Source organism: Anticarsia gemmatalis, chromosome 13 (genome assembly GCF_050436995.1).
Source record: "Anticarsia gemmatalis isolate Benzon Research Colony breed Stoneville strain chromosome 13, ilAntGemm2 primary, whole genome shotgun sequence".
NCBI lineage: Eukaryota > Metazoa > Arthropoda > Insecta > Lepidoptera > Erebidae > Anticarsia > Anticarsia gemmatalis.
In genome coordinates this window covers 1177375-1188622 of record NC_134757.1, presented here as the reverse complement: position 1 = coordinate 1188622, position 11248 = coordinate 1177375, and the positions used below count along the sequence as shown (strand labels likewise).

At 35.0% G+C, this 11248-nt stretch overlaps 1 protein-coding gene across 2 annotated transcripts in view; it reads left to right on the top strand.

Moving 5' to 3' along the window:
* The first annotated feature begins 2233 nt into the window (after positions 1-2233).
* LOC142977710 (uncharacterized) overlaps positions 2234-11248 on the top strand; it is a 71044-nt gene continuing 62029 nt past the window's right edge. For both annotated transcript variants that reach the window (XM_076121784.1, XM_076121783.1), the window contains exon 1: positions 2234-2564. The gene's annotated coding sequence lies outside the window, so the exon portion shown is untranslated. The remainder of the gene's footprint in view (positions 2565-11248) is intronic.

Sequence of the window (11248 nt, the reverse complement as noted above, 5' to 3'; positions counted from 1 at the left end):
TTCTATACTACTTAAAAGGCTTGCCCCATGGATCGTTTTTTTAAAGAATTCTTATTGAAGGAAGATTTTTATCCAAGGTATGAAGCTCTGTTTTAGGCGTGGTGGAGTCAAGATCTATTCCCTCCGTCTTTCCGGAAAAAGATTATTGTCCAGCAGTGGGACGCGTGGTGGACTCAATGTCTAAACCCATCCTTATTCTAGGAGGAGAATTTTGCCCAGCAGTGGGACGTTAAGGGTTCTTTTCTGTATGTTATTCTATAAGTTACTGAAGGAAAAACAACAACCGTCAGTCCGTCAATATTTCTTTACAACTAGCAAAATATGCAAAAACAATTATCAAAAAAGAAAATTTGAGTTTTTCATATCATAGCAAACGAAAAGGTTAGGTTAGTTAGTTATACCGTATTCTCAATCAAATTGAAAGAACTTCCCAGATATAGGTGTGACATCACAGTAGCAGATAGCAGTAACATGGGAAGGTTTATGGCCCTAACCCTTCCCATCTGAAGGTCAAGGCACGCATTAATATTGGATTCTTAGGCCCTTTCCTACCTTTAGGGACGTGTTTTTGTAAATCTATGTTATAAATATAGTAGTAGGTCCCATTTGAGGCCGTTGTCAATAAACTACGTTTGGGCCGAGTAGTGATGTTACTGATTTATATGAAAGTGGTAACTAAAAATTAAAGGGTGTTTACCAATACAGATTATAAAAAATGTCTTCTTGCTGCGTCTGTCTACTGAATAGATTTGCATGTGGTATTAGCAGATATAAAGACTAATTATCTGGAATATTTGAGTATCTAATTTGTTTAAGTAAACTCGTTTTAGACCGTGTGAGAGGCCGCTATTACGCTATTATAATATAAAAAAGAAGTAACGTTTTCACGCTTGTCTTTTTATACTCGACGTTTTAACATAAGTAGATCTAGGAGAGAAGCCGGATAGATAAATCGGAATCTATAGAATCCACCGAAGCGTAATCGTGATAGATAACGTCTTGCCGGATAATAATGATGATCTATTACTGATTGTGACTGCGAAATTATTGACAAGCCTCACTTAGATTGTTCTTGATTAATTACTATCGTGAATACAGAGCATTAATAAACTTTGAAAATTTTATTTTTAAAAAAAGGTAAGATGCGTGTTCGCGTTAATTCCCGTATCCTACAATATATTAAACATGCAAAGCGAGATTTTAAAAGTTATACCGTGTACTAAAATCAAGACCTAACCTCTTTCTTGCTGGTAGGAAACTCGTACCCAGCAGTGGTAGATACAATAATTACTTAGTTACAAGCACTTATCAATCGTTTGAAGTTCGTTAAATAAATGTACGATTCTACGATTTACCTTATTTCTCGTTTTCTTAATATTAAATGTTATGTTATACCATGGTTCGTTGGCTCTGAAAAAACACGGGTTATTCCTCCCATTTTCCTTATGTAAAAGCCTTAAGAGTTAAGTTGTGTACCACGATCTGTGAACCAAATGTATTGCCTCGGGCTTAGAGGGTCCTTGACAATGCTTGACAAAAGAATAATATTATTACATGTGAACAAACAAAAATATCATTGTACTAACAAAGCACTACTATTTACTTTACTTAGCAAAACAAAACAAGTAAAAAAGGTTTTTTTTTTCATTTTAACTATGCCTAATTGTCTATGAATAGTGGCAACTACAAAAACAAAAGCCGGCGCTATGAAAAATATCTTTTTTAAATTTCGAACGTGCCTAGACAACAAATTGAGTGGATTATATGCAATGTTCGGGACTATCGTTGTCTCTCTTCTTTGTACGACACCGGTAGCTCCATCTCGTTCTAATTTTCCAGTTCACGCATGCGCGCTGAGGGTTTTCCCGAAAGATGTGGGCCGCTCGAAGCTACGTAGGGTGTAAAAAAATCTATGAATTTATATGAACTTTTAATATTATTTTTTATTTTATAAGGTGCTATTTTCCTATTCTTGCTAAAGTCTTTATTGTTCTAGAATGTCAAACTGTAACGTTATATTAACTTAATTTTTTTGGCAAAATTTTTATACTTTTAAAGGCGGTTTTAAGCATTATAATTAATATTTAAGGTACTAATAAATATTTTCAGAGCAATATTCAATCTCGATAAGTTGTAATGACGTAATATAAAGGAACTATTATAATTTACAACAATATCAGTTACGCAAGAGGGGAGGCGCAGTCTATGGAGCTTCGATCGGCGGACGGGCGAGAGTCAGCCTCTGGAACCGGTGGCATCTCCCGGGCGGACGAACGTTCCGTCAAAAAATCCCGGGCGCCGGATAAAATTCGATCAGTGTCATCGTAATAATTAGAAAAAAAGTAATCGAACTGTCAAAAAATGCGCCTCCCGCGTTTTACAGCTGTCACATTTGAATTTGGAATTTATTTCTTTTATATTCGGCCTGTGTTAGAGTGAATGTTCCGTGTGTGATTGTGACCTTTGTTTTAGAAAAAAGTACGAATATCTTTTATTGTTACGGTTTTTTTATGTTTAAGTGAACTGTGAATTTGTGAAATACATTTCGGAAAATGAGATTTACGGTAAGTTTGTAACTGTAAAATTAATGTAGCTTGTAATTTATTGCCTTTAGCGTAAGCAGTTAAGTACTTCGAGGAAAATTTGTGATATAATTTGGGAGCTTATTGCTTCTATTGTTTTCTTAACTGAAACTCATAATGAAAAATATTAATTTATTTTTACCGGTAGGCAACAAGTAGCACCTAAGTTTGATTAACACAAACTTGTCGAAGCTAGTTTAATTATAACGGTAAAAGAAAAACATCGTTATGCCACCTTACTTAAGACATTAGACTGTTCTTTTTTGACTTGACGTTAAATATACCGACGCATAATTGGCTAGTAAATCGGACTATCATCTTTTTATATAAACCCTTTACTAACAAGTGGGAAAGAGTGTTTTATTTTAAATGTAACCAAAATTATGTAATTAAGGCGAATTTCTATTGCCAGATCACTTAATTGCCGTTACAATATTGAAGTTAATGACAGAAAATGTATCGAGACGCCGTCAAAATTATTCTTCGAAATTATCTGGCGATAATAAATATCGGTTTTCAATACAATAGTTGTATCACTTTTGTCAGGTTCCTCCATCGAGCCCGAAGGTCCCAAATTCGAGTCCCTGTCCCAACATAACTGGTTTATCTGATTGTGAAAGTCGTTTTATTGGATTGTCTTGTCAAATCGGGAACATCCTTTTCTCGATTTTATAAATCTAATTTACTACATCTATGTATTACGTTTATAAGTTGGTACCTCTCATGTAAGTGGTTGCAGGTTCGAACCCAAGGCAACACATCAATGATTTTTCGAAGTTACTTGTGTGTTAGAAATAATTATCTCTTGTTCCAACGGTGAAGGAAAACATCGTGATGCAACCTTGCATGCATGAGAGTTCTTTAGAACAGTTCTTGGAGGTATGCAAAGTCCCCAACCCACAATTGGCTAGCGTGGTGACTCAAGGCGTAACCCCTCTCTCATTATGGAAGGAGCCTTGCCCAGCAATGGGACATTAATTGATATTTTTTTTATGAGCGCTTAAAAGGCATTTCGTAAACGACAGAGAAAATGTAAAATACACATAGAATAACTATGAGTTTTATGTTTGTATGTTTTATGAGTAAGATTGACAGTCACAGATTGAACTAAGCGATTGATAATAACATCAATTGCTCAGTACAATGTCACAGTTTAAGCCCTTGACTATTTTGTTTCCAACAAAATATGTTTCTTATCACTTCGGTAATAAGGTTCAGAATACATTTTCATAAATCTGACAGGTACTTGTTACTTGTTAAAACGTACTTGAAAAGTCAATTAATTTGAAGTGTCAATTCAAGTATGAGCATAAATTCTGTCAGTAATTATATTTTACAACACTTTAAACAGTAACTCTTTAAACAGTAGGCAAAATCAAGCAATTTAATGTTCAACCGGTATGACATGTGCCATTTAAGTTTATGTATCGGAACATAGCAACAAGCAAGAAGTGCGGGTGATGAAATGAATGGATACGTCTTCATCATCAGCATATATGCCAACGTCTTTGGTACTTACTACCGTTTCGTCTTCTGCAAAGCGGCTTGTTGTGTTGCTCTATTCAGAGACATAAAGTTACATGCCGCGTATAATATCGCTTTACCAAGCTTTAGGTTATTCTTTCAACCCATTACTGTTCCAATAATGACTATGAGAAGGGAGAATGAGAAAGGCCAGGTGAAGGTTGCAAATGATAATCTTCGTAATTTATGACGCTACTTAAATAAAAGTTAACTATCAATATCCATTTTCCTATATACAGGAATCGTTCTAGATACTTTGTAATTAGCAGTCGTATAAGCTATCGTTTAAGAACGAAATGGAAGCAAAAAATATTCCGTTCGTGTGGAATTTTCATAAAAATCTTTTCTGCTTTCCTGGAAACTGTGAAGTAACAAATCAAATAAATTTCTATTCAAGTTGTTCGTAGAAATACTATAGTATTCGAATATTTTAAGCTTTAAAACGTTGAAGGTTGCGTTTTTAAAAATATTCTCGGTACTTTTACTATCAAGAATCGCTGTATATTTAAAGAGAGAATTTTATCTCCAAGATTTATAGGAATATGGCTTTATCACTATCATTATACTCTTTCGTTACCGAGTGACTAACTGATGGACAATGCACAGCAGAAACTACTGAGCTTCGAAAGTTAAAATTTGGCATGAAGATTCTTACTTTTCTTCTTTCTTACTTTTGGGAATTCCCCTGAGGTGAAATTCCACGCGGGCAAAGTCACGGTCGGAAAGCTAGTATATTATAAAATGAAATCCTCTAGCCGCGTCAGTCTGTTTGTTCGCGATAAACTCAAAATCAACCAAACGTATTTGCACGTAATTATTACCAATAGAAAGGGTGATTCTCGGGTAAAAAGTATAAGCAAAACAGGACGGGCACCTTGTTTCATATAATATCTTAATCTAGTTTAGCATGAAGCCGTTGATGCATTATTCCCGGTAGTGCAACACGGCGAGATTCTGAGAATCTCCTTACACAAGCCTTTGAGACAAGCTGGAGAGGTTAACGGCATTATGTAGATAACTAGTAGTGCATTCATAATGCTAAACATAACTTAATGAGAACTCTATTGGTGGATAAATAATTATAATGTGATGATTTAATGAACTGTGTGGTATTTAATATTATTTGGTTCAATGATGTCACTTGTGTTCAAATGATTGGTCTTTTGTTAAACGACTATAGTTTGACAAATTAGAAGCGAACCCTAACATGCATGATTTATCTAGATAATCGTTACTATTATAATTTTGAGTATTTTCAAATTAAAGTACCTGTATCAAATATACAACGGTCAGAAGGGTGGCATATGTTACTAAATTCTGAATTTTGTATACCTGCGCAAGCTAGGAAAGTTGCATACAAGGCTCTCTACTAAGTTACTTGGACTATAGAACAGACTTTTTGAAACACGAAATTGTTCTATAAAACTATCTACAAAAAGACCTCATTGATCGTTTACCTACCAGTAAGTGCAACAGCTTATGAGCGTTTCCACGGGACCCTACAAAGTTCTTCTCCCTTAGCCCCTATCCGAAGCCCATTCTTTGCAAGATATATTCTATACTATTTCCGGGTTTGTATAGGTACATACAGATTCAATATTTGGTGTACAAATATTAGACCCTCGCAGGGTTCGGACCCGAACCTTTGATACAGAATGTGACCTCTTCAGACTAACGGATGGGTAAATATAATCCAGTACCTATGCTATACACACTGATGATTTTACATAGAATATATAGTTTTTTTTTTACAAATTGTGGGCAAAAATTATGCGCGCATTTGTTTTAGGTTTCATTACTAGCTATTCTAATATTAAAGGTATCAGGCCGTTTAAGGGTCTTTGCTTAAAGACGAGATAATAATTTTTACGCCGTCAGAAGCCACGGAAATGAATCGGCACTGAAACTGAGTTTGTTTAAGGTTGCTTTACTTACCGATCCAAACGTCCTTTTATTTATTTCGTTAAAATAAGCTGATATATTAATAGATTTGCCTATTTATGTAAGGACAGATCATAGTCAAAGAAAAGATTCTTAAATAAACAGATTTTCAAATAGACAATAGACTTGCTACCAGAATTAAAAGAAGGTGATAATTGTTTGAATCTTCAGCAATAGATGGACACAGGCTAATGGTGATGACAATGATGATAATTGGTGTACACTAGACATTCATAGAGATTTAAAACAAAATCACTCCCACGCGATCGGGATCCGAATTTTGGCAGAACATCGGCTAGGACCACTAGTCTATTATCCAAAGACATTTAAGTTAAATAAATAGCAGCATTTGCTACTATGTAGCTTACTCCCACTCAACAATGTATTGCAAAAGTCTATTAGTTGAACTTTCATACAATAGTACCGAACTCATTACATATTGATCGCGAGACCCGAGCTACTGTAACTACCTAGACTTAAAAGCAGGTTTACGGCGATTAACAGTTTTTGTGCTCTTATTTCAGGCTATTTTTAGTAACTTAGATTTTATTAATGTAGGTAGTTTTTAGTGGAAACTTGCTTTTGCCCGCGACTTTGCGTGGTTAAGTGACTTAGTACAGAATTTCCAAACAAACATTTATCCCCTCTTTTGACCCTTTCTGCCTTCTTTCTTTGCCGCCTTTTCGCGATAAGCGTAACAGACAGAAAGACAGATAGACGGAGCTACTTTCGCATTTATAATATTGATTGGGGATTGAGAAGAATGACTATACTATATAATATACATACATATTAATATGTCGTAGGTATTTTACAGTATTAGGAACTAACACCATTTAAGTTACACCGCTTCGCTGCTTATAGTGTTGGTTCCCTATGGCCTATATAAAAGAAGGCTAGGTTCCATTCACCTCACTTTTGCAGATATCGGAACAGAATAACAACTTATTTGACCCGGGAACCAAACATTAGACCCCGTGAATACCCGAGATCATCATTCATATTATTATACATTAGCACTCGGACCACAGATGCGGGCTTAGCTATTATACAAAAAAAAGTTATATGACATAAAACAACAATGTATTCTCCTCTCGCTCGCTCTCATACAGTGTTAGTAAGAGTGAGTGAGTAATAAATAAATCAGTTGTAGTCTCGACCCCTGACTGCCACAATGACGCTCATTTATTTCAACAGCAGCCATTTTCTTTTAGAGCACGAATATGTCGGAATTTGTTGTCATTAAGTAAGGAATAAGGCTTTGTTTAGTGGGGTGATGTTGGCTGCCTTGTGTGCTCTCGTTTTGGGAAATGCCGCAGAGTAAGAACATATTTTAGTCTGAAGACTGTTGCAATTTCAGAATTTAAACGTCTTTTGTAAGTAGAATAAAGACTGGTGCCCAAATTGCGAATTTTAATTTTGTTATTTTCGGCCGAAGAAGTATGTAATCAAGGCATATTTATTTATAGCCTGCTTTTGTAGCATTATTTGGGATTCCAGTAATGCGACTTAATTTTCACCTCTTATTTAATATTCTTCAAATATATCGAGAAAAGCTCGTAACAGTAACAGCTATTGTTCAGCACCTTTTCAGTAAAGAACCAGAAAGGTTATTGCGATGAGAAAATATGAAAATTATACAGGCAATTGAAAAATCTGAAAGCAATTATCACGTAAGCAACTAATATAACTATCAATAATGACTAATAATCAAATACTCAATCAAAGGAACACCTAAATCTACCTCGGATATACACTCTTTGGCTCTTCAAGGTCAAGTTAAGGTGAGACAGTCGCTCAGAGTCCCCGAAGGTATAATAGAGGGCGACGTAAAGTTTTATCTCGTACATCTATTTCTTTACTTCCATACTACACAGCCAGACTGTTTTATACATTAATGAAATGAATACACTACTTATATATTATTAAAGGTAATCTATGTAAAGTTTTCTGAAAGATTTAGGGACGAATTTTTATATGTCAAATGATGGGTTTTTGTATATTTATTAGAATACTAGTACATGTTCGTTAAGACGCGAAAAAAAAGTTATTTTTCGTCTCAAATCTTGACGTTTCGGCAGTACTAGGTTCACAATCTAATAATGACACAATCGAAAAGTTTATTTTTGTTTCACAAATCTTGACATTTTGGTCAGATTGTAATCGAGAGGATTCATAGTAAAAGTTTTATATCGCAAAAATAGAATAAAGCGCAACTGACGATACCAACTTATTAAAAATCGTGTCTTCAGTTCGGAGAAGTTAATCTATATTTTGTCCTTTTCAATCGAAAATGGTTTCTAACTAGACGGAAAGAGACAAAACACATACTAATACGAGCTTACATTCATATAAGGGGATTATTGTATGCATAGGATTATTGTATTCCAGGGTTCCTAGTAGCTTATATAAAGGCTTCCGAGAAGAAAAGCTAGATATTACTGAGAATTCAGTAGCAGTCTGAATTCCCAGTAACGGCTCTCAGGTAGTTAATATGCTTAGCAAATGGTAATGTACTGGGAAATTGTATAACCCGAGCGTTCCTGCAATTTGGTTATTCTAAGTATTGATTATGTTGTCTTTGTATTTAGTTTTGTTAAGTTATTGACTTCAGATTTGTAATCTACTTGAAGTCAATATGCCTTTATTATGAATTAAACACGTGTATTAAACAAACTCTAAGCCTAACCATTAGGTAGTGCCGGATATCTACCCGATACGATACGGGCGACCGCCAACCGTTTGTTGACGTCTTGGCTTCTACCAACGGTGGATGAGCGGTGAGCGCGAAATTCCCTAGTAGCTGAGTCGATACGCTAAAGTTTTTGATCCACTTGTATTTCACCTGCGTTGTATAACTGTAATAAATAATTTCAGCTAATAATGAATTTCCTCATTCGGGAACAGACCCTTGTCCAGCATTGAGGAGCCAGTACAGTTCTACTTTAGGTAGCTTGACGTTTCGACTTACACAGGCCTTGGTCACAATATATGGCCGACCACTAAGTAGACAACGAGACAAGAGACAATTCTGCAAGGAGACATGTTAGCGTGGAGTATTACGTACATTGTATCTAACATAAAACGTCAACATATGAAAAGAATATATAACTTCACAAGCTCAAGATACAAACTCCCAAAAATAAATTGAAAAACTATTTCGCCCAAAACTTGATATCACTTTTGGAAACACATTATAAGTTTGGATATCGCCTGAACGGCCACTTACGGCATACTTGAAGCGGCTCTAACCGGTATATACCGATTTATACCGGTATATACCGGTTTATGTCGGTATGTATCGGTTATAATGCTTCTTTATAGCGAAGAGCCCTTCCTTACAATGATTTGTTGGTAGTATACATCCGGTGTTCCGCAGGTAAAGTACAGAAGTACCAATTGGTAGAGTATATTTAAGGCAATATCGAGAGGTGAATTGTAACGTTTTTAGGGATGTTTTTGGTTAAATATAATGGATATCAGGTGTAGCCGTAATGCGTTTTGGATAATGTAATGTGAATGTTTTAATGTATTATAATAAGAATTTATTACAGATTACTTGAGTTGGTAGAGTTTGCTACAGATTTATTTCCAATATTTACTTTTGTTTATAACAAATGGTTTCTTATAATGAGTTGTTATGAATTATTTACGCTTCTATTAATATTTGGGTAAACCGTCCTAGAAAAACACGAACGAAATAAATAGATAACAGTCATCAAGCAACGTGTAGCTAAAAATAACCTATGTATATTAAAACGAAATAGTGGCAATATCTTGCACTTAATATGTAAGTCATATTAAAAAAAAGAAAATAAAAAATGCTGTATAATCTTAGTAACCACAAACAATACAAGACAGAATTCACCATTGCAACTGCAACTAAAAAACTTAATGTAACATTTAAATCCACATTTCCAAAAACCGATTTATTCCACATGAAGAATTCTTATATTTTCGACGAAAAACACTAATACTTCTGTAATCCGTCCGCATTGTGTGCTAGTTGGTATAAGCGGATCTTGTAGTGTGGGAATACTGATGTAATATACGCTGTGGTCACAGCGGATGTAAGGCGCTTACAGTATGCTATGGAAATTTGTTAGACGATATTATTACAGTTTTTAAAATGTAGTTTATTAGGTAGGTGATAATGATGTAGTTATTTTCAAATATTATGAGGAGATTATTAACATGAAAGATTACGCTGGTAAGATTTGCAAGCTGACGAAAGTATAATGGTTACGAAAGAAATAAGATGTTAAATTAGTTGTAAGGTAAGTAGATAAGTAAACATTTATATTAATAACTAGATGACCCAGTAAACTCCGTAGCGCCTAACAGTCATCGCTAAAATTAAACATTTTATTTATTTATTTACTTTCCGTAAAAAAACACGTGTCTTCTATTTAAGGAATATTATAAAAAAGAATTCTTCACTTCAATACTCAAGGCGAAAACTGAAAATTTCTTAACGCCATTCTTATCCCTATAATCACATACACAACTGACTATTCACAAAAACACACAATTTCAAAAGTAACGGAATATGATATAGTATACACTGCTATAAAAACTACCGCTCAAGGCATAAAAACATTACAAGAAGCGTTCATAAAACAGCACATAAATAGTGTCTATTTCCTAGGCCGTCTCATTAACCCTTCACGTCCTTAACTATCAACCCTTCAGCCCTCCTTGATGAGTGGTGTTAACTTGTTCATTGTTTCTTACTAAAAGGCTCGGGTTCTAGGCTTTTGGGAGGACGTGAGTTGATTTGTAATGAAGGTTTTAATACTATAAGGTATAAATTGACGCTCAAAGTCACTTGCCAGTTCGTGATATGTAGGTTAAGCAACCCTTACCTCGGACCTTTTTTGGATGGGTGACCGCTCGATGGTATTTGAGCTGAGCGTCTCCGAACTTTGTAGGGCAGGTTAAAAGTCTGTCCCGTCGGGAGTCAATTTAGAAAACAGTTTATACGTCATGAGCGTATTTCAGTTTAAAAAAATTGGATATGGATGACTTTTGCCACTTTTGACATTTAATTAGAAAAGATGGGAAACTTTAAAAAAATCATGACATCTTATTACATCATACAGGTATCAAACCTGCTACAAACTATCCCAAACATCTGTCGACTCACGCGTGTCAAACACAGTTCAGTACGCAAAGTGCTCATGTGTACTGTTTGTTGTGTA